Source organism: Mesoplodon densirostris, chromosome 3, assembly GCF_025265405.1.
Source record: "Mesoplodon densirostris isolate mMesDen1 chromosome 3, mMesDen1 primary haplotype, whole genome shotgun sequence".
Taxonomy (NCBI): domain Eukaryota; kingdom Metazoa; phylum Chordata; class Mammalia; order Artiodactyla; family Ziphiidae; genus Mesoplodon; species Mesoplodon densirostris.
Genome location: NC_082663.1, coordinates 67,957,685 through 67,981,227, shown reverse-complemented (window position 1 = coordinate 67,981,227; position 23,543 = coordinate 67,957,685). Strand labels below are relative to the sequence as shown.

General features: G+C 37.3%; 1 protein-coding gene and 2 pseudogenes across 3 annotated transcripts in view; all 3 read right to left on the bottom strand.

Annotated features, from left to right (window-relative positions):
• Positions 1-23,543, bottom strand: part of XRCC4 (X-ray repair cross complementing 4) — a 391,068-nt gene that overhangs the window by 159,711 nt on the left and 207,814 nt on the right. The gene's annotated exons all lie outside the window — the stretch shown is intronic.
• Positions 12,607-13,382, bottom strand: LOC132486223 (cytochrome c oxidase subunit 3-like; annotated as a pseudogene).
• Positions 13,387-14,055, bottom strand: LOC132485796 (ATP synthase subunit a-like; annotated as a pseudogene).

Below are 23,543 nucleotides of genomic sequence, written 5' to 3'. Positions count from 1 at the left end.
TAATCAGGTGTACAGAAATTTTAAAAGCACAGGCCTATCTGTCTTAACCTAAAGAAATAAACCATAAACAGTAAATGAAGTTTGAAGGTGGATTAAGTCAGAGGGAAGATGTTCTATTCTGCTGATCCAACAACTATTCTACATAAGCATCTATCCACCTTGTTTACGTGTAAGTCCAGTAACAAATTTTTATCCAAGGAAAGCATTGCTATTATTCTTTGGGAAAAGTATTTAAATTTTTCAATGTTCTTCTTCTACCCTTCCCAACACAAAAGAAAAAAACAGAGAAAGAAACAGAAAATAGAGAAAGAAAGAAAGAGAGAAAGAAAATTCAGGCAAATTTTATAGGAAAATGACAAAACTTTTTTTATACATATTTTATAAAATTTATAATTGCATAATCCTAGTGTGAACTGTGAAGTAGAATTATATAATTTATGAGCTGAAACTACTCTTACTAATGACCTGATCCAAAAGTCTCATTTATGTATGAAATTTTAAAAGGAAGGAGAGGTGATAAATGAACTCAAAGTCACATAAACACATTGCCTAACCAGAGCTTAAAACCCAAATCTTTCAACTCTTTGTCCCCTAGGCTTTCCAATTCACCAGAGTGCCTCCCACATTTTTGTTTTGTTTTGCTTTTTTTTTTTTTCTTTTGCAGTACACGGGTCTCTCACTGCTGTGGCCTCTCCTGTTGCGGAGCACAGGCTCCGGATGCACAGGCTCAGTGGCCATGGCTCACTGGGCCAGCTGCTCCATGGAATGTGGGATCTTCCCGGACCGGGGCACGAACCCATGTCCCCTGCATTGGCAGGCGGACTCTCAACCACTGTGCCACCAGGGAAGCCCTGTTTTGCTTTTGAAAATCTTCACACATTGCAGAAAAATAAGATATAGTAATACATTTTGTGCTTGTATTCTACATACTTACATGTCTAAATATTAAAAGTTACCAGCAATGTTTATTTTATTTCCTTTCTGAATTTATTCATATTCATCTGCTGATTTTGAAGTCTTGACAACACACGCATAACCTACCTAAGCTGAATGACCACAAAACATGACGAAGTAATGATTTTTGAGTGTACATTTCTCCTTCAAAAGTGATACTATTATTGGGACTTCCCTGGTGGTCCAGTGGTAAAGAATCCGCCTTCCAGTGCAGGGGACGTGGGTTCGATCCCTGGTTGGGGAACTAGAATCCCACATGCTGCAGGGCAGCTAGGCCCACATGCCACAACTGCTGAGCTTGCATGCCACAACAGGAGAGCCTGCGTACCGCAAACAACAGAGCTCATGCGCTCTGGAGCCTGTGTGCCACAACTAGAGAGAGAAAACCCGCATGCCACAACTAAAGAGTAACCTGCACATCGCAACGAAGAGTCCGTGTGCTGCAACAAAAGATCCCACGTGCCGCAGCAAAGATCACAGGTGCTGCAGCTAAGACCCAACACAGCCACCCCCCAAAAAAAGTGATACTGTTATTATCATGCCTAAAGAAAAGCACATCTTTACCGGCCAATATTCACAAGAATTGGTAATTTTGTAGCATTCTACAAATCTCTGAATAGTGACTATTGACAAAAGGATAAAAATTCAATTTATTTAGATTAGAGAAAAGAAAACTGTAGAGAACTTAGACTTCTTTGTATTAATTTAGAAAATCCCTGAGCTCTCTAAATTACTACATGAGCTCTTAAACAAGAAGTCACAAATAATGAAAAATTTCCTTTTATGCAAATAATAAGGTGAAACAGATTCTTCCCAACTATTTTTCAGTCAAGAAACTGCTAGCTTGAGCCTTAATAATGTGCTTTTTAAGTGTCCAAGTAATGAAGATTTATTTTTAGCAGAGAATCCTTATAAATCACATGGTACAGAATATAATCAGAGTACTTGTAATGTAGTTATCATGCAATAAGTATTTATAAAATGAATGAAATACAGATGGACATTTAAGTTTTGACTTTCTTAAACAGAATTAATAAAAGTACCCACTTTATATATCATTCTTATATAATGTATACGTAACCACATTTTTATAATTTCTCAATTGTTAAAGCTGAATTTAGTCAACAATATTTCAGTTCTCTGTTTTGGATTAAGTAAATTTAATGTATTGCATAAGGGAGATGTCCAGTTTCATTTCTGATATGTAAAGAGCTTGGAAGTCATCACTCCTATCCTTACAAATAAAGCTGAACAAACTGAAAATCAGTTTGTTGGACCAATCAGATAATTGAGATTGGAGAGGAAACCACCACCTCAAAATCTGGAGAGATAGGTTAATCCAGATTATCAAGGCTGAGATCTGTTTCCCTGGAGTTGAGGACCCGGGAGCCATAAATTGGTTAAATGGCAATGCATTGCTGGAGACTGAATGTAGACTAGCTGGAGATTAAGAAACTCCTGGGGTGGGGGGCACATTTTGGGGAATCCCCACCCTTTCCTGGATTTTGCCTCCAGGAATCCCACCAGGTTCTCATAGTGAAGATCCAAGAAAGATCTTCTCCTGATTCTAGCAGGGGGGAGGGAATGAGTCATCTTTGTGAAATACACCCAGAGACTCTCTGTAGCAAAGGCCTACTCTCCAGGGAAAAAGACCTGATCTGAGTTTCTTCCCACATCGGGTAAGGATATTTCTCATGCTCCAGCCTCCCTCCCTTTCTTATTTCACTTAAGAGAAGAGGGGAAAAAAGAGCTATAACACCAGATAAACACTTATGAAACTCACAGCCTCAAGACACAGGCCTGCTGAAAGACTGATATTTAATCATAAAAAGGTAGAATGCCTTTCTCCTACACCATACCATCACACCAATAGGGTTTCAGTAAAACACAGTTGATTAGAGTTGAAAGAGCTGGAAGATTCAGACTCTCTTTGAGGAGAAGTATTCAGGGAAGTCCAAAGATAAGAGGAGAGACAAAAACAAGGGCACCGGGGGAATCTGAAGCTTCTGACAATAAACATTAGATACAGCACAACTCCGAGCACAGTAACATAAATCCTCACATTAAAGTCCTCTTCAGCTCCTATTACTCAATACATGTCCAGCTTTCAACAAAAAATTACACGGCATGATAGACAGCAAGGAAAAAAAAACAGTGTTAAGAGTAAAAGCAAGCATCAGAACCTGACTGAGACATGGAATAGATGTTGGAATCATCACACAGAGAATTCAAAATAATTACAATGAATATGTTAAGGGTGCTAATGGAAAAAGTAGACAATTTGCAAGAACAGATGAACAATGTAAGCAGAGAGATGAAGACTCTAAGAAAAAAATCAAAATGAAATGCTAGAAATCAAAAGCACTATAATAGAAATGAAGAATATATTTGATGGGCTCATCAACAGACTGCAGACAGCCAAGGGGAAAAAAATCAGTGAGCTTGAAAACAGGTAAGCAGAAAGTAGCAAAACTGAAATATGAAACATTAAAAGAATGAAAAATGACAGGATATCCAAGAACTATGGGACGATTTCAAAAAGTATAACATATGAATAATTGGAATACACAAGAAGAAAGAAGAGGAAGCAGAGTAGAAGAAATATCTGAAGTACTAATGTCTGAGAATTTTTCAAAATTAAAGACAGAAAACAAGCCACATATCCAGGAAGGTCAGGAAATACCAAACTAGACAAACATCAGAAAAAAAAATAAAACAAAAAACATACACCTAGGCATATCATATTCAAATTGCAGAAAACTAAAGACAAAGAAAAAATCTTGAAAGAGGCAAGAGCAGGTAAGATATCTTACCTGGAGAGGAACAAGTAAAGAATTACAGTGGACTTCTCATCAGAAACCATGCAAACAAAAAGAAAGTGGAGTGAAATATTTAAAGTGTTGAAGAAAAAGCCCAAAAATCTAAAAGTCTATATCTAGTGAAATTATCCTTCAAAATCAGAGAAATAATGCTTTTCTCAGAAAACCAAAAAAAGGTATAATAGACAACAAAACGTAATAATCCTAAGTGTGTATGCAACTAATAACAGGGTCAAAATACAAGACGCAAAACTGATAGACCTGAAAGGTATAACAGAAAAATCCACTATTAGAGTTGGAGATTCAATACCCTTATTTGAGTAAGTGACAGATCAAGCAGGCAGAAAATCAGTAAGGATACAGTGGGCCTGAACAGCACTATCAATCACCTTGATTTAAATGACATTTATAGAATCCTTCATCCGACAACAGCAGGATACACACTCTTCTCAAGCTCACAAGTAACATTCACAAAGATAGACCATCCACTGGGCTATAAAACATAGCCTAACACATTTAAAAGAACAGAAATCATACAAAGTATGTTTTTAAACCATAATGGAAATAAACTGGAAACCAGTAACAGAAACGTTACAGCTGGAAAATTCCAAAGTATTTGGAGGTTAAACAACATATTTCTAATTACTTCCAAACAACATACTTCTAAACACATGGGTCAAATAAAAAATCTCAAGAGAAATTTTAAAACTCTGAAGTAAATGAAAAGGAAAATACAACTTATTAAAATTTGTGGGATGGATGAAAAGCAGTACTTAGAGGGAAATTTATAGCTTTGAATGCATATATTTGAAAAGAAGAAAGATCTAAAATCAATAACCTAAGCTTCCATTTGAGGAGACAGAAGACTAATTTAAGCTTAAAACAACAAGAAGAAAAGAAACAGTAAATATTAGAGCAAAAAACAATGAAATTGGAAACAAAATAGCAATAGAGAAAATCAATTAAACCAAAAGCTGTTTCATGAGAAAATGAAAAAAAATTATTACTTTAGACAATGTATATGGAAGTACCTTGTGAACTGTAAATATTTTATATAATACTGAATTTATTCATTAATTTAAAATATGTTCAAATTTGGGGGAGGACTGAACATAGTACAGATGGTGAAAACACTGACAGCAATCCACAGTCTTTTGCATAATTTACGGATGAGATATATCACAAGGATTTTATGATTAGATTCTAGATACCTGTCTGCACTTCCATCCTGAATCATCTATAAGGTTAGCAAAGAAAACTATTTGCATTATAAAATGGTGTTGTAAATTGTCAGGCTGAAATAATCAAACATCAACATTAATAAGATTTAACTCAGCTTTATTTTTCAACCCTTTGGATTAACTTTTGCAGAATAAGGTCTAGAGAGCTGTGCTATCTTCTCCCAGTTGCCCTGGCATGTTGAGTTGTACGTTGTTTGAAAATAGATTTCCTTGTCAGATGGATAAGCTTCTGCCAATAATTTTGCACTGAAGATTTTTCTTTTTCTTCCTCATATTGTCCCTGAAACCTTATGAATGGACCGAATACCAAATCCACTGACAGATCTAGTATGTATGCCTTTCATTTCCAATTGCCTATCTAAGAATATGTTGACTAGAACTGTGTGTGTATACATACATATATTATGTATATACACACACAATTCATATATATACATATACATATGTGTGTATATATGTATGAATGAAAGTGTATATGTGTACACACACACACACACACACACACACACACACACACCCCTCTCCTGTTGGTTCTGTTTCTCTGGAGAACCTTGACTGACACAAAATTTTCTATTTGTTCATTTTTGCCTTAGGCTTCCCAGTGACACTGATGCAATGCTTAGGTCTTTGACATTTAGGACCAAGAAGATGGCTCATGTTACTGGAATAATGATGTTCAATAACTTTTTATTTTCATCTGATCTAAGCAGCAATGGGAAAATATGTTTTCACATGATAAAAGTCCCAAGCAACGAATTCTGTTCTTAATTCCATCTTTACTACCAATTAAGAAATTTTTAAGGAAGCCTTTTTATAAGGGCTTCAAGATATATACTACACATTAGTATGTATTTGCAGTCTAGCTAAGAATAAGAAAAACTTTCACCAAAACCTTGCAATGTTTTATGATCTAAATCAACAAATTTTTACAGTATGTCAAGTGTGTTAAGTCATTATGCTACATAGCTACAAATGCTAAACAATTATTTTCAGATAAAAATTACATAATAATAAAGAGAAACATTTATTATCATAAGATATACACTATGCTATGTGTTTTACATGGATTATCTCATTCAACATCAAAACAAGAGGAAACAAACAAACAAAAAACTACAAGCTATGACCTCTTAATATGACCTTTAACAGAGAAGAAAAAAGTTTAGTGATATGAAGTAATTTGCCTGAGGTCAAAAAAGCTGGGAGCTCATGATTCTAAAGCCTGTGTTCTTAACTGCTATTTAACCAAGAAATGATTTTGAATGAATAGAATTCATTCCACCTTTCCAAACCAGTGACTGACTATATGTTGACTTTGTTGTAGTTATTGAAGAACAGAGACCACTGGTACGCAATTCTTTTGAACAATTTCTAGGATAGGAATGTGACTAGCAGATAATCAGATTAGTATAAATATCTGAAAATAGTATTTAATATAGACTTTGAAGCAGAAAATGCCAGGAAAAGGTAATAGTAACTATCTTTCAACAGTTTAACTCATATCTGTTTAATTTATAGCAAACATCAAAATTAACAAGAAACTGATGCGTGGCAAAAAACTGATTTTGATAGCAATATGTGTTCATTGGAACCTCACAGTTACCACTATAGAGTGAGATCTGCTATCAGGCACACTTATTTTGGAGTATACTATTTAGACATGGATCTATATCCTTACTTTGCCATATCCTTGGGAAAGTTCACTTGGAAAAGCTCCCTGTACCTCAGTTTCTTCATGAGTTGAATGAGGATAACAAGACCTACCTTGCAAGACTGTTGTAAAGACTAGAGAGAATCTATGTAGTGAATGGTGAAAACATAGTAGGTGCTAAATAAATTATGGCTGCTGTTATTATTGCTATCATTATTACTGTTATCACAAATAAATGTAGAGAGTTGCCTGTATTATAAAGAGAGGATCTTGGAGAATCACTTCAGAGAGCCACTAAGTGAGGGTGAAGACCACAGTTGGCTGCTTTGGGCGTGGAATAAAGGTGACAAGCTGTCAGACGGAAAAGTGAATGTGTGAGTCAGAAAGGTCAGAGAAGAACTGTAACAGGGAGCTTCTTTTAGAGATTTTAGGCATGAAATTGATTAGTGGAGAAAGGATACTGAAATTCACACAGACAGACCAAGTCATAGTCCATTGGTCCCAAGAGTCACATTTAGGTTTCAGTCAGAGATGTGTGGTGGATGCTAAATTATTCTAGAACCTCACCCAGCTATGGATATTCTCTTACTAACCAAGCATTAAGGGCTGGATCTGCTGGCTTTTCTAAAGGAACACATGACAAGGTCAGGGGGTATTTTACACGAATCCCACTTCTGATTCAAGCAAACTTTGAAAAAGGTAATAGCGAGCTCCTGTGAAAAGTCATGTTTTTAAGTTTTTGTAAATCAGACGCTACATTCCAGGAGGGTGGAGAGAAGCGGAGGTAACCACAGTCCATGCCTCCACCCCTCTAAATAAAGGCCAAAGGAATTACCCACAGGACCAGAAAGTTATACAATACAGAATTACAAGAACATACTCATGGTTCTCAGCGAGATTTATTACTTTTAATTTACCAAAGCTATTGTGATGAAACAAACATCCCCCCTCACTTTGATTGATATTAATTTGTTGCACAATATAGCACCACAGCCAGTTTCTCTTTGCAGAGTATTTCCCAAAACTATGAACAAATCAGAATGATTCTGAAAAGATACTTACTTTCCATTCCTTTGTTTTACACAGAGATTCCAAAGACAGCTTGATGACCTGTTTTTATTTACAAAATGTAGTAACTCCCCCACTTACCTCTCAATCTATCCCTTCTCTTTCCTGATATAGTCCAATAACTCCCAGAATCCAACTCTACATTCCTTACAGTTTTTAAAAATTATTTTAAATTCTACAAGTCATACATGAATGTACTTAGACTGTACTTTAGATAAGGCTAAAATCTCGTTTGAGATACTCACCCTCGCCCCCAATTCCAACCCCCATCTGCATCAGAGGTAGCCATTATTAACAGTGTATATGTAACCTTTCAAAATCTTTATTCACCAATAGAAAATACTTGCCATTTTCTGTTCTGTTTTTTACCAATTGCCATTATAATGTATGTACAATCTTGTAACTTGCTTTTATTAAGTTGTAAGAAATTCTAGGGTACACATATTCATTTATAGAGGCTAAAAGATTAGTGGAAACAATGGTGGACACACAGCAGGTTCTAAGAACCTGTGCACAACCATGAAATTTTGGGTCCCTTACTAACTTCACTATCCTCATTTCTGAATAATCTTCCATCTCCCTCTCTTACAGGTTTTGTGTAAAAACTAAATGAAGTAATATGTGTGTGTGTTTTAAAAGCTGTACAGTTTTATATATAAATAAAATGTGATTTCTTAAATATTATCTGGAAAATAAAATCAGGTAGTGCTACTATTCTAAAACTATATACTATAGGTATTTAACTCAAAATTTTAACCAAGAAGTGCCACAATATTGAAACATTTAGCTAGTGGCATAGCATTCCTAGCTTTTGAATGTTTCATTGGAAGCATTACATCAAAGGTTTAATCATGAGAAAATAAATTTGCATGTAAGCTTAAGTTATTAAACTGTTTACAAATTTGATTCAATTTTTAATTCTGTGAGCTTCTGTGCTTGATTCCGAGAGTAAATGAACAGCAGCCCTAATGTATTAAAACAGTTAGAATAACGAAATCAGAAAACAGATTTGCAAAACTATGACATTTAAAAATATATTAAAATTTATGCTAAATCTACTATTTTAGTAAAAACAACTGTGTAAATTATTTCAGTTTAAGTTACAACTCTTTTTAGCAAAACGCTCTTTATAAGATATAAGCCTGGAGGGTCTGCATTTTAAGTAAATTCAGACATTAAGATTCTTGGGGGAAATAGTTTAAAAAGAATGCACTACAAAGTCCTCCTCATTTCTAGTTTTTTTCAATAACAAACAATATCACCTTCACCTAAACTGAAAACTGCCATGTATTTGTTCTGTTTGCTTTTCATTATGAATTACTCACTTTTGGTGGGGAGGGGGGAGCTGGGGGTTCAGAGAAGGTTTTGAGGAAGTGACATGTTTTTCAACCTATCCAATTTCCTTTATTTGAAACACATTACTTCACACTATTTCTTCAGCATCTCCAAGTTCAAAGGGCTACCTAATTTTCACTGCTTAACATTAAAACAAAAAAGAACCATGGGCTCAACATTATTCATCATTAGAGAAGTGCAAATCAAAACTACAATGAGATATCATCTCATACTGGTCAGAATGGCCATCATCAAAAAATCTAGAAACAATAAATGCTGGAGAGGGTGTGGAGAAAAGGGAACACTCTTGCACTGTTGGTGGGAATGTAAATTGATACAGCCACTATGGAGAACAGTATGGAGGTTCCTTAAAAAACTACAAATAGAACTACCATATGACCCAGCAATCTCACTACTGGGCATATACCCTGAGAAAACCAGAATTCAAAAAGAGTCATGTACCAAAATGCTCACTGCAGCTCTATTTACAATAGCCAGGACATGGAAGCAACCTAAGTGTCCATCAACAGATCAATGGATAAAGAAGATGTGGCACATATATACAATGGAATATTACTCAGCCATAAAAAGAAACGAAATTGAGTTATTTTCAGTGAGGTGGATGGACGTAGAGTCTGTCATACAGAGTGAAGTAAGTCAGAAAGAGAAAAACAAATACCGTATGCTAACACATATATATGGAATCTAAGAAAAAAAAGAAAAGGTCATGAAGAACCTAGGGGTAAGACAGGAATAAAGACACAGACCTACTAGGGAATGGACTTGAGGATACGGGGAGGGGGAAGGGTAAGCTGTGATAAAGTGAGAGAGTGGCATGGACATATATACACTACCAAATGTAAAATAGATAGCTAGTGGGAAGCAGCCCCATAGCATAGGGAGATCAGCTTGGTGGTTTGTGACCATCTAGAGGGGTGGGATAGGGAGGGTGGGAGGGAGGGAGACGCAAGAGGGAAGAGATATGGGAACATATGTATATGTATAACTGATTCACTTTGTTATAAAGCAGAAACTAACATACCATTGTAAAGCAATTATACTCTAATAAAGATGTTAAAATATAAATAAATAAATAAATAAATAAATAATAAATAAAAGAATCACAAAGGGCTCCCAGAGGGACCTGGTTTGATTTGGAAAATGACTAAACTGGCAAACACACCTCTCAATGGGAGGTGTCACTACTGTCTCCAGCAGCCCTAGAAACAAAGTCCCAAACACACGGAGTCATAAAAAAAAAAAAAAAAAAAAAAAAAGAACCATAGGAAAGTACTGACGTATATACATATATGTAAAAAATATTACACAAAGCCATAACATTTTGGGGGGTGTCAATGTGATCATAGCAAGATAACTCAGAGCTGAGTTAAGATCGTGAAACACAACTAAGAGTGATTTCCAAGTACATTCATGTCTGAGAAGGAAGGCGGGGCAGATGGAACATGTATCTAATGTCTCCCTTTTAGATGCCAAGAGTGAAGGCGAACTGTAAGAATTATTTGAGGTCAATTTAATCCAGCTCTAAATTATAAATCTAAGTGAACATACACATTTAATGAATTAGTGGAATACAGTAGATCATAAAACTCTAATTGTATAAATCAGAACAATGAGTCATATGACAGTTTTAAGACCCATTTTAATGTTTTATAGTTTGTGCCAATTTCTCTAAATAGAGAAATTCTGACCATTGGTACTTCAAATTTTCACTCATAGGAAAAAGTAAGCAATAACACAATGACAGATGCTCAGACTAGGTACACAAAAATGAGAGAAATGAAAATTATAACTATCCATTCTACAAATTAGGTGAACAGCAGAAAAAGCACATGGAATCTCACAAGACCACAGGCTCTAAGCCCTAGCTTCAATATACTAAAACATTTTGGATCACAGTTTCTTCAAATATAAAATAAGGGGGTTGGACTATGTCTTCAATGTTCTCTACAGCCTATGATATTTCATGGGATATATTTCATAATGGTAGTGGGCTTATAAAACCTATGATTTGAATGCCAAAAATGGTAACCTGGGAAATTTTTAATGGCTTGTGGAATATTTATTGCTGTCAACTAATTCTTTTTTTCAAAAACCATTTTTTTGGGGTCTGGCTGCAGAAATAATTACACATTATCTGTAGGCAATGTGGAAAATAGAGACAAACCCAACTAAGAAAAAGAATGACCTATAATCACTACCCAAAGATAAACTGATCTGTTAACATACCTGTTTCCATATCTATTGTTATATCAATTACTGTAATGTAATGAATCCAGTGGTTTTCAAATTTTTTTATGCGCAGAATCATTTTTTTCTAAAGAAAATCTCACATGTAACCTTAATATGTACAAGAAATAAAAATGAAAATACTCTGAAATGGTGATGAAGGGCCAGGGTTTTTCTGAGGTGATTGTCAACACATTTCTATGGAGCCCTGTACTCAAACAAGTACTGTTTTAAAACCACTGACTTAATTTCCTAATGCTGGACATTTACACTGTTTCTGTGGTTTTGTTTGTTTGTGTGTTTGTTTTTGCTTTTATAAATAAGTCAGATCTTTGTGCACAGTCATGGTTATTTCCTTAGGATAATTCTTGGAGGCTAAATTTCTGGATCAAATGGTTTTAAGGTATTCATTGTCATACCAACTTATCCTAAGGATCGCCCATTGCATAGTATAATCGTAGGGATAATAAATTTTAGCATTGGAGGAGGTTAAGGTTTTGTACGTAGTTGGTGCCATATGTATTTGATATTATTCCTAACAAGGATAATCTGAGTGTGGCTTCGCGGGCTGCGAACAGCAGTAGGATGGTTGGTATTATGCTGGCTAAGGTAAAGTGTGAGTTTAGGATTATTAGGGTTGCCATGATGAATAGTGATAATATTATGCCTTCTAGACATAATAGTGAGGACATTAAGTGGGATCGATATATTAGCAGCCCTACAAGGGATATTGTGAAAGCTATAATAATATTTATGTACACTAAAGACACTTGGTAGTTATGAGTTTAGTCATAATCTAATGAGTCGAAATCATTTGTTTTATTTTAAACTAAGTACCATATTCAGTTCATTCTAGCCCCCCCCCTTTTTTTTCATTCTAGCCCCTTTTGAGTTCATTCATAGGCTGGGCTAATTGCCAATAATGCGATTAGAAGTAGAGCTATGGTAAGTATTGTTTTTAGATTATTTGTTTGAGTTGCCCAGGGGAGGGGCAGTAGGAGGGCAATTTCTAGGTCAAAGAGGGGGAATGTAATTGCTACTAGGAAAAATTTTATAGAAAAGGACAGGTGGGTGGATCCTGTGGAGTCAAATCCACATTCATAGGGACTTATTTTTTCTGTTTAAGTGTTTAGCTGAGGGCGTCAGAAGGCAATGAGTGTGAGCAATGAAGCCAGTGCTGTATTTGTTAGTAGGGTTATTATTAAGTTTCTTATTCTTTTTCAGAGTGTACCAAGACTAACTGATTGGAATTTAGTTGTACTAATTAATACTAAAAGAATTATGAGCCTCATCAATAGATGGATACGTAAAGGAATAGTCACACAACATCTACAAAATATCAGTATCAAGCAGCGGCTTCAAAGCCGAAGTGGTGGCTGGATGTGAAGTGGAATTTTAATTGGCGCAGAAAACAGACAGTAAGGAAGGTGAACCCAATGATTATGGGCTCATAATGCTGGCCATGGAACCCTGTGGCCATGAAGAAAGTTGATCCATATACTCCGTTTGAGATTGTAAGTGGAGCTTCATAATACTCTGAGGCTTGTAGGAGTGTAAAATATACACCCAAGGCAATTGTAATAAAGAGGGCTTGGAGTATGTGCTTGCGGATTTCCTTCTGTAAGTCTGTGGTGGACTCAAGTAATAGACACGCCAGAGGCTAGTAGCACGGAAGCGTTGAGAAGCAGTACCTCTAGGGGGTTTAGAGGGCGAATGCCTGTTGGTGGCCAGCACCCGCCTAATTCAGGAGTAGGGGCGAGGCTTGAGTAATAGAAGGCTCAAAAGAAGCTGGTAAAAAAGAGGACTTCTGAGACGATAAATAAGATTATCCCATATCGAAGCCCTTTTTGGACAGTTGGTGTATGGTGGCCTTGGAAAATGCTCTCTCTCTTGCCACCACTGATATGTTGTTAGAGTATTAGTTAGTAGGCCTAATATTAGTAGGATTATTGAGTTGAAGTAGAATCACATGATTAGGCCGGATGTTATTAGGAGGGCTGAAAGGGCTCCTGTAAGGGGTCAAGGACTGGGCTTTACTATGCGGCATGTGTGGGTCTGCTGGGTCATTATTATTGTCACGCAGATATAGGCTTACTAGGAGGGTAAACACAGGCTTGAATTATAGCAACGGCAAATTCGAGGATAGTAAGTAGGGTAAGAATGATGAATGTAATAAAAGCTGTGGTAGTGCTGATGCTTATTAGTGCTAAAGTTGTCCCTCCAATTAGATGTATTAATAAATGTCCTGCTGTAATATTGGCTGTTAATTGCACAACTAGTGCTACTGGTTGGATAAACAGGCTAATAGTTTCAATAATCACTAGTATGGGGATGAGGGGGGTGGGTGTGCCTTGCGGCAAGAAGTGAGCTAGAGATACCTTTGTTCTGTTATGAAAACCTGTAATCACGGTGCCGGCTCATAGGGGAACTGCTACTCCTACATTTACTCAGAGTTGTGTGGTGGGTGTAAACGAGTGGGGTAGTAGTCCTAGAAGGTTGGTTGACCCAATAAATAAAATGAGTGATATTAGAATTAATGATCAAGCCTGTCCCTTGTGATTATGGGTGCTTATTATTTGTTTTGATGTAAGTTGGACTAGTCATTGTTGAAGGGAAATTATGTGATTATTAGTCATTTTGATGTTGGAAATAAAATACTTGGAAACATAATAATTAAAATAACTACAGGGAGTCCTATTATTTTTGGGGTTATGAAAGAGGCAAATAGATTTTCATTCATTTTGTTTCTCAAGGGGTGGACTGTTTTTACACTTTGGTGTGTGTTGATTCTGAGTTGGGGTATTAAGTGTACTTTGCGACTTTTAGTTGAAATATAATAAACAGTGTTAGAAACACAGATGAGATGGTAATGAATCATGTTGATGTATCTAATTGTGGCATGCCATTAAGGAGAGTCTCAGCTCTTGGTCTTTAACTTAAAAGATTAATGCTATCTAGCTTCTTAATGAGTTTAGAATATTGATGCGGATCATTTTTCGAAGTATTTTAGGGGTACTAATTCAAGGACAATTGGCATGAAGCTAAGGTTTGATACACAAATCTCTGAACACTGTCCGTAATACAAACCTGGTCGTGTTGATATTAGGGTTGTTTGATTTAGGCGCCCTGGGATTGTGTCTGCTTTCAGGCCTAGGGAAGGTACGGCTCATGAGTGTAATACATCTTCAGAGGAGATCAGTATTCGGATTGTTATTTCTATGGGCAACACTACTGGGTTATCTACTTCTAGCAGTTGTAACTCCCCATGGTTTTAAGTCTGATGTTGGGATTATATAGGAGTCAAAATTTAAGTCTCTGTAGTCAGTGTACTCATAACTTCAGTATCATTGGTGGCCTATAGTTTTTAGAGTAAGAGATGGATTGTTGATCTCATCTATCATGTACAGGATTCGGAACGATGGCAGGGCAATAAAAACAAGATAATGGTCGGTAAGATGGTTCAGATGGTGCGTCTATTGTGCTGGTACGTGTTAGCTTAGCTGTTAGCACTAGTGAGATGATACAAAGAACCGGAGAGCTAATTAAGAAGACAATTATTAGTGTGTGGTTGTGAAAGTGTAGTAATTCTTCCATGATGGGTGATGTTGCATCTTGAAACCCTAGTTGGAAAGGATATGCCGTAGAGATATACAGGATTTCCACCTGTGACTTAACTTTGACAAAGTTGCATAAAATTTTACTACTTAACTTTGACAAAGTTACATAAAATTTTACTAATATCTCATTTATGGAGAAAGACATAGTGGTTATGATGTTGGCTTGACACCGATAAAAGAGGGTTCGACTCCTTCCTTTCTTGACTATTTTAGACTGACGTTAAGTTGGCTCCTCAAATGTATGATATGGTGGAGGACAGCCATTTAACCACTCTAAGTTTGTAGTAGTAAGTTCTACTGCTAGGACTTCTCGTTTGGATATGAATGCCTCTCAGATAATGAAAATTATCACCATGACAGCTGTTAATGAGATGAATGAGCCTATTGATGAGATAGTGTTTCATGTTGTATAGGCATCTGGGTAGTCGGAGTATCGTCGAGGTATGCCAGATAGACCTAAAAAATGTTGTGGGAAGAAAGTTATGTTGACACTCACAAATATGATTACAAAGTGAATTTCTGCTCATGTTGAGTTGAATGTATATCCTCAGAATAGTGAGAATCAGTGCACAAACCCTCCTATGATAGCAAAACCAGCCCCCACTGAAAGTACATAGTGAAAATATGCGACTACATAGTAAGTATCATGAAAGACAATATCTAATGATGAGTTAGCTAGGACAATACCTGTTGGCCCACCGACTGTGAAAAGGAAGATGAAACCCAGGGCTCACATCATGGCTGGGGACCATTTAATGTTACCTCCATGGAGTGCTGCCAGTCAACTAAACACTTTCTCTCCTGTTGGGACAGTGATGATTATAGTAGCTGATGTAAACTATGCTTGTGTGTCAACGTCTATACCCACTGTGAATATGTGGTGGGCTCATACATGAACCCTAAGTATCCAATTGACATTATAGCTCATACCATACCCATGTACCTGAAAGGCTCTTTTTTTCCTGAGTAATAGGTTACAATGTGTGAAATCATTCCAAATCCGGGCAGGATTAAAATGTATACTTCAGGGTGTCCAAAGAATCAAAACAGGTGTTGATATAAGATGGGATCTCCCCCATCTTATATCAGGGTCATGCAGGGTCAAAAAATGTTGTGTTTAAGTTTCGGTCAATTAGCAGTATAGTGATTCTGGCTGCTAGTACAGGTATGGATAATAGAAGTAATACTGCTGTGATGAATACTGATCATTCAAATAATGGTGTTTGATATTGGTTTATAGTGGTGGCTTTATATTAATAATAATGGTGATACAATTGATAGCCCCTAGAATTGAGGACACACCAGCTAAATGTAGGGAAAAAATAGCAAGGTCAACTGAAGCTCCTGCACGTGCTAAATTTCCAGCCAAGGGTGGATATACGGTTCAGCCTGTACCTGCACTGGCTTCAACTATTAAGTTTTTTTTTTTTTTTTTTTTTTCTTTTTGCGGTATGTGGGCCTCTCACTGTTGTGGCCTCCCCCGTTGCGGAGCACAGGCTCCGGATGCGCAGGCCCAGCGGCCATGGCTCACGGGCCCAGCCGCTCCGCGGCATATGGGATCCTCCCAGACCGGGGCACGAACCCGTATCCCCTGCATCGGCAGGCGGACTCTCAACCACTGCGCCACCAGGGAGGCCCGGCTTCAACTATTGACAGTGCCAGCAACAATAAGAAAGAAGGAGGGAGTAGTCAAAAACTCACTCACGCTATTCATATGGGGGAAAGCCATATCAGGTGCTCCAATTATTAGAGGTGTAGCCAGTTTCTGAAGCCACCGATCATAATGGGTATGACCATAAAGAAAATTATTACAAATGTATGAGCTGTTACTACCACATTATAAATTTGGTCGTCTCCGAGCAGTGTTCCAGGCTGACCTAATTGAGCACGAATTAGCAGGCTCAGGCCGGTACCTACTATTCCAGCTCAGGCATCAAATATCAAATATTAAGTACCAATGTCTTTGTGGTTGGTTGAGAATAATCAGCGGTTTTTGAACATAGGTAAAATGGCCGAGTAGGCATTAGACTGTAAATCTAAAGACAGAGGTGATGTCCTCTTTTTGCCAAGCCCTGTGGTGAATTGTTCATATTGAATTGCAAATTCGAAGAAGCAGCTTCAACCCTGCAGGGGCTTCTCCCGCTGTTTTTTTCCTGCTGCGGGAGAAGTAGATTGAAGCCAGTTGACTAGGGTATTTAGCTGTTAACTAAAAATTCTTGGGAGATGTATCCCTTCAATCTAGTGAGGATTAGCTTCATTAAAGTGTTTGATTTGCATTCAGTTGATGTAGGATATAGTCTTGCAATCCTTATTAGGCAGGAATTAAGTAAATTATACTTGCTTAGGGTTTTGAAGGCTCTTGGTCTGTTTTAAACTAAATTCCTATCCAACACTGATAGTATTGGTGTGAGGGGCAGAAGTATTGTGGATATTACGATCATAGTTGGTAGGAGGATTATTTGTTTTGTAGAGTCAAACTGTCTTTTTATTTTCATGTTTTTTATGGAGGGGAACGTGGTCAGCACAGTGGAGTATGTGAGTCGCATGTAGAAGTACAGGTTAAGTAGTGCTGTGATGGCTATAAGTGTGGGTAAAATACTATTATTGTTTTTTGTTATTTCTTGAATAATTATTCATTTAGGCATGAATCCTGATAGTGGTGGGAGTCCCCCTATTGATAGTAGAGTGCCTAGGGTAAGGGTTGTGATCACAGGTGTTTTGTTTCATGTGTGTGACAGTGACAGTGTAGTAGTGGCCGAGCTGTGAATAAATAATATGAATATAGTGAGGGTTATTATAGTGTAGATTACTAGGTTTAGAGTTGTTATAGTTGGGTTGTATAGTAAGACGGCTGTTATTCAACCTATGTGGGTGATTGATGAGTAAGCCATGATTTTTCGGAGTTGGGTTTGATTTAATCCACCTCACCCTCCAATTAGAATGGACAGTATGGATAGGGATAGTATTAGGTTTAGGTTGATTGATGGTGAGATTTGCTAAAGGATTGATAGAGGTGCAAGTTTTGGTCATGTCAATAGGATTAGGCCTGCCATTAATGGGATGTCTTGTGTTACCTCGGGCACTCAAAAGTGAAAAGGGGATAGTCCTAGTTTTATGGCCAGGGCTACTGTTACTACTGTTGATGCTGTTGGGTTGAATATTTTTGTAATAGCTCATTGGCCGGAATATAGTAAGTTAATGATGACTGCTCTTATAAGTAGCATGGATGTGGTAGCTTGTGTTAAGAAATACTTAGTGGAGGCTTCAATGGCTAGTGGGTTAAAGTTTTTTTATTATAATGGGGATAATGGCTAGTATATTTATTTCGATCCAATTCAGGCTAGCAATACACCCAAACCAGTTGACACCAGCAGGAGGTACCCAATTTCTGTTCTGCTTTTAACGGTAACTAACCCATGTGTAACATTTGAATCAGATTCTATTTCTCTCTGACATATTTCCTCTTCTTCTCTGTCTCTTCCTCATGATGCCAAACAGATTGCTATTAAGGTTAAATAAGTGCCCTCTTCGAAGCACCAATAATTCGTTTTTGTTAAATGCCACCAATGTATTAGTCTTTTGCTTTCTTTGGACAATGATCAGTCAAGCAGTCAGCTTCTATATAGGAATGACCAACCAAAGCATATAGTCCCCTTTGGAGGGGAATATCTTTGTTACTTGGTGCCTTAGGGCACAACATGCCTTACTTTAAGTCTTATTTGTTATATCTAAGCTTTGGTTAAAATCTATTCAAAGCAGTCTCTGACCCCAGATTCCCAAAAATGAACAGTATAAAGCAGATTTTCAAATAAGAAGAGACCCTGGAGATTATCTATGTTCTTCATTTTATAGATGATGATACTAAGGCCCACAGTGGCTTCCTAGAGCCCAAATTATGACACAAAGACAAATTATGCATTATCTCTGTCCCCAAGGAGTTGACTGCCTAGCGGGAATACCAACAAACAAATCAGCAACACTATCCTGTGTGATAGATGCTATGGGAGAATAAGGTAATGCAGGTACCTCAGAAGGATAGGTTGGAAGAATTTTCTGAAGAAGGCAACAGTTTTACTGTACTTTGAAGGAAGTGAATGGGCCAGTGACATAAAGAAATGGAAAGGCCGTAGGGCCTTCTAGGCAAGGATAAGCATAAAACTTTGGAAGAACTGGGAATAATTCAGTACTCTAAAGGATAAACCTTAAAAAGTGGCTGGAGAGGAGAACACTAGGGGGTTAAAATTTGAATGCACACAAGTTACATAAATGGGTGAAACTTCATGGATGAGGTCTGTGGTAAATTAATGTCCTCTCTAAAGAGCAAATGTCAGTATAGCCAATTGTCACCATGTGAGGGGATAATCTTATAATCTGAAGAGAAGCCAGAAATCTTTTAATTTTTAAATAAGTGTTGGTACCAAATTTTAAAGAAAACATGGTACAAACAAGACCAAACACATATGTGAGTTGAATTTTGCTAATAGCCTGCCAGTTTATAACCTCGGGGCTAGAGAGTTAGGCCAGGAGCAGCTCATGAAAGGCTCTGTGTACTAAGCTGAGGGGTTTGGACTTTATCCTGAAAACTGTAGGGACTCATTAAAAGACTTGAAGTGATTAACATCTTAGAAGGGTCACTCTGGCAGCTGTGTGAAGTCTGGAAGGTTGCTATGTAACAAGTGCTTAAACCAAGGTGGTGACAGGGACACGGAACGGAGGAGGCAGATTTGAAAGATGTTAAACAAGGCAAACAGTTTAGTAAATTACAGTTGAAACTTGAACGTAGGTCTCCTACTCCCTTGCTTGATATTCTTATAACTATACCAACATTGTAGGATGCCTTTTTGAGTAGAATACTATTTGGTTTGCAATTAATAAGTTACAGGGGAGATTCTTTGCAAACATTACCTTGAAACACCAGAATTTTTTCCTATAGATACTATTAGTATAGTGTAGGCAAACTCTACACTAAAGTAAACTCCAGGAAAGAGGATATACAGAGAAATCATGAGGAGATAGACAGTGGGCACAGACACTGACCGTGAATAAAGCCCATCTACCATGCTTCACTGGCTAACATTCTATGCCAGTTTACAACTAAACAATGGATGAAGATATTATTAAGTATTTGGTAAAGGAAAAGAAGGGACTATCTTACTGCATTCCTGCCTCAAAAATTTTATGACTAAAAATTACTCAATTAATGAGTTTCTGGGTCATCGGCATTGTGGTTAATCCCTGCACACTTAGTGCAAGTGAAGACTACAGCTTTAATTTGGTTAGTACATTTTTTAGTTCAATGAATAACGGAGCCAGACAACAAGCAAGTCAAGTGGAAAGTGAAGTCACTAGGTGGGGTGAAGTGATGTCAAATCTCTGAGTGTTTTCTCTCTTAACCTTCTGGATGGGAGCTGGACTCCACTTGTCTGACTGGCACAAGATGAGTTTATAAAAGAGCATTTATTAAATAGCTCTGTGAATAATAAAATCTACCCCTACTACCTGCTTGAGAAAAAGCTGAAAATGCTGTATTTTTCTTTATTAAACAAGATATTACTTTGCAAAATTGTTGAGAATTTGATGTTTCCTAAAGTTTCCATATTATGCAATTACATTGGTACAGAGAGAAAATAAAACTTCCCGATCATAACATCTGGAATGATGTTATATATTTTAAGTTTGTAATAATGTAATGTAATAAGTTTGTAATAATGTAGCTAAACAGTGGCTTATTGTGACCCTCTACTCTGTTTATGGCAAGGGTGTCAATGTTTACTTCATGGGAGTGGTATTGAACTTTCAACCAATGTTGTCTTATGGTTATTTTTTTAAGCTGTACTGTGATGGTACTAAGAATATGCTATATGTAGACTAGACACTCTATTCTATCGGTTGGAATAGGTTAGGTTACACCACAGTAGCAAATATCCCAATAAATCAGTGGCTTGAAACAACAAAGCTTTGATTTCTCATTAGTGCCATATGTTCATCACGGGTAGCTTGGGGGCTCCACTCTGTGCTGTCCTCATTCTAGGACTTTGGATGACAGGGCAGTTACCAGCATTGCCAGTCACCATGGCAGAAGGAAAGAAAGTTCTCTGGCTCAGAAATTACACATGACGCTCACTTTTAATCAAAACTTGCCGGTGAGAACTAGAATCACAGCTGCACTCAGCTATAGCTATGAAGTTCAGTTTTACCATGTGCCCAGATGACAGAGAACTGGAAGTATTTAGTGAACAGAACTAATGACTATCACAGTCACCCAAATAATTGGTCTATTATGGTTTCATGTATCTTTGTTTTCTCTACTTGGCTGGACTGTGAAGTTAGAACCTATGACTTAAAAGGCTCCCAACAAATTCTTTTGATCCAGTACATGAAGAGAACAGCTTGATTAAAGTGTGATTTCAGTAAAGTAATTATGTCCTTTTGGAAATTTTCCCCCAATACTATATTTTAAAGTTCAGTTCTGATACAGTAAAGTTGCCAGAAATAGATAACAAAATTATTCAGATTAATTGCAAGCCCAGAAAGTAATCACCTGGCTATGCAAGCCAGGTGTAATCATAAAATAGATAATCAAAAATGGACTGAATTCATTTTTCCACAGATGTTACAATCTATTAAAGAATAAAGCCTGGAACTCTGACACTACAATATTATCTCTCTTTACCTTTACTGTATTTACTGTTTAAAGCTCCACATTAGGAACCACTCAAGCACTGCTGAAGAGAAACACTCACTCATGCCAAGTGTTCTCACTTTAAGATCATAGCCATAAATCCCAAATGTTTAGGACTCTCAAATCTTTATCTCCAGACCTCACTCTTCCAGGAACTCCAGAATCATATATCTTGCTATCTCTGCTTTGATGTCTACTAAGTATTTTAAACATAACCTAGCCAAAACAGAACTTTTCATTTTTCTGCTCTGCAAATCTGCTTTCTTAGTCGTTCCTGTGTCTGAAAACAGCACCACTAACCTAGTTTCTCAAGCTAAAAACATAGGAATCCTCCTGATTCCCCTCCATCCCTTATTCTTCTAAGTCAAACCTAGAAGCAAGTCCTGGCAACTTTACTGCTAAAGCATACCCGCGGTCTAAGAACGCCTCGCTCTCCCCACAAATAGCCTGAGCCGTGACCGACTTTCACCTGGACTACCGTAAAACCTCCTAACTGATCTTCTGTTTTCACTAACCCCCACCTCTACATCCGTTTTCAACATAGTGGTCATAGCAATCTTTTAAACAAACATCAGACCATGACATTTCCCTCCTTAAAATCTCCCATTACACTGTGACTAAAATTTAAAGAATATCGGCCCGCAAAGCCCTGCATGACCTGACTGAATCCATTTCACTGACCACACAGTTATATTATCGATACATACCACTCCCTTGCTTTCCCACTACATGGACCCTCTTTTCTTCAGCATGCCAGGTTTGGCTCACCTTAGGGCCTTTGCATTACTTGTTTCCTCCCAGTCTTTGCAGCAATGTCTGCTTGTCATTTAGGTTCCGTTTTTAAATATCAATTCCTCAGAGAGACCTTCCATGACCTCTTTATATAAAGAGGAACCATCTTATCACTATCTTTTACGTCACCCTCTTTTTGTTTTTTTAAAGACACCAATTGTACTTGCACATTTGTTACTTTTTAAAAAATTAATTAATTTATTTATTTTTGGCTGTGTTGGGTCTTTGTTTCTGTGCATCTAGTTGTGGCGAGTGGGGGCCACTCTTCATCGCGGTGCGCGGGCCTCTCACTATCGCGGCCTCTCTTGTTGCGGAGCACAGGCTCCAGATGAGCAGGCTCAGTAGTTGTGGCTCACGGGCCCAGTTGCTCCGCGGCATGTGGGATCTTCCCAGACCAGGGCTCGAACCCGTGTCCCCTGCATTAGCAGGCAGATTCTCAACCACTGTGCCACCAGGGAAGCCCATGTCACCCTCTTTTAATTATCTGCATATCTCTTGATTATTATCTGATGTGTCCTTGTTTGTTTATTGTTTGCTTATTTCACACCACTAGAATGTAACGTCAGCTGTTTTGTGCTGTGCCATATCCTCTGTGACGAGATCAGTGCCTGGCTCATGCTAGGTACTGAGCAAATATCTGTTGAAAAGGTATTTATGATTTGAGTATGTACAAGGTACACGGTATCAGCAAGCAAGAAACAAATGTTACATAACATAACACTTCTAAATTAATCTTTGGCCACTTTATAATTATTCTGGAATTTCCAGTGATAAAAATTATTAGATTATAGATTATTAAACGTAATAATACGTAAATTAAATGCTTTCATAGTATAATTTTATCACAAGTAGTTAACTTGGAAGACAATCTGCATTCAAACCTAGACAGTCAGACACTGGAAGGGAAAAAGAAAATGAACAAGAACCGAGTAGCAGTAGTAACCACTGCTGAGCATTTACCACGTGACTGGCACATTATATTAGTCCCCTCATCAATTTTAATGAGGTGGGTATTACTATTCCCACTTTAGAAATTAGACTATTAAGGCTCAGAGTGATAAAGTATCTTGACCCAAATCACACAGCATCGAACAGAGTTATGATATTAATCTATCTCTAATTCTTTACTCCATGGCA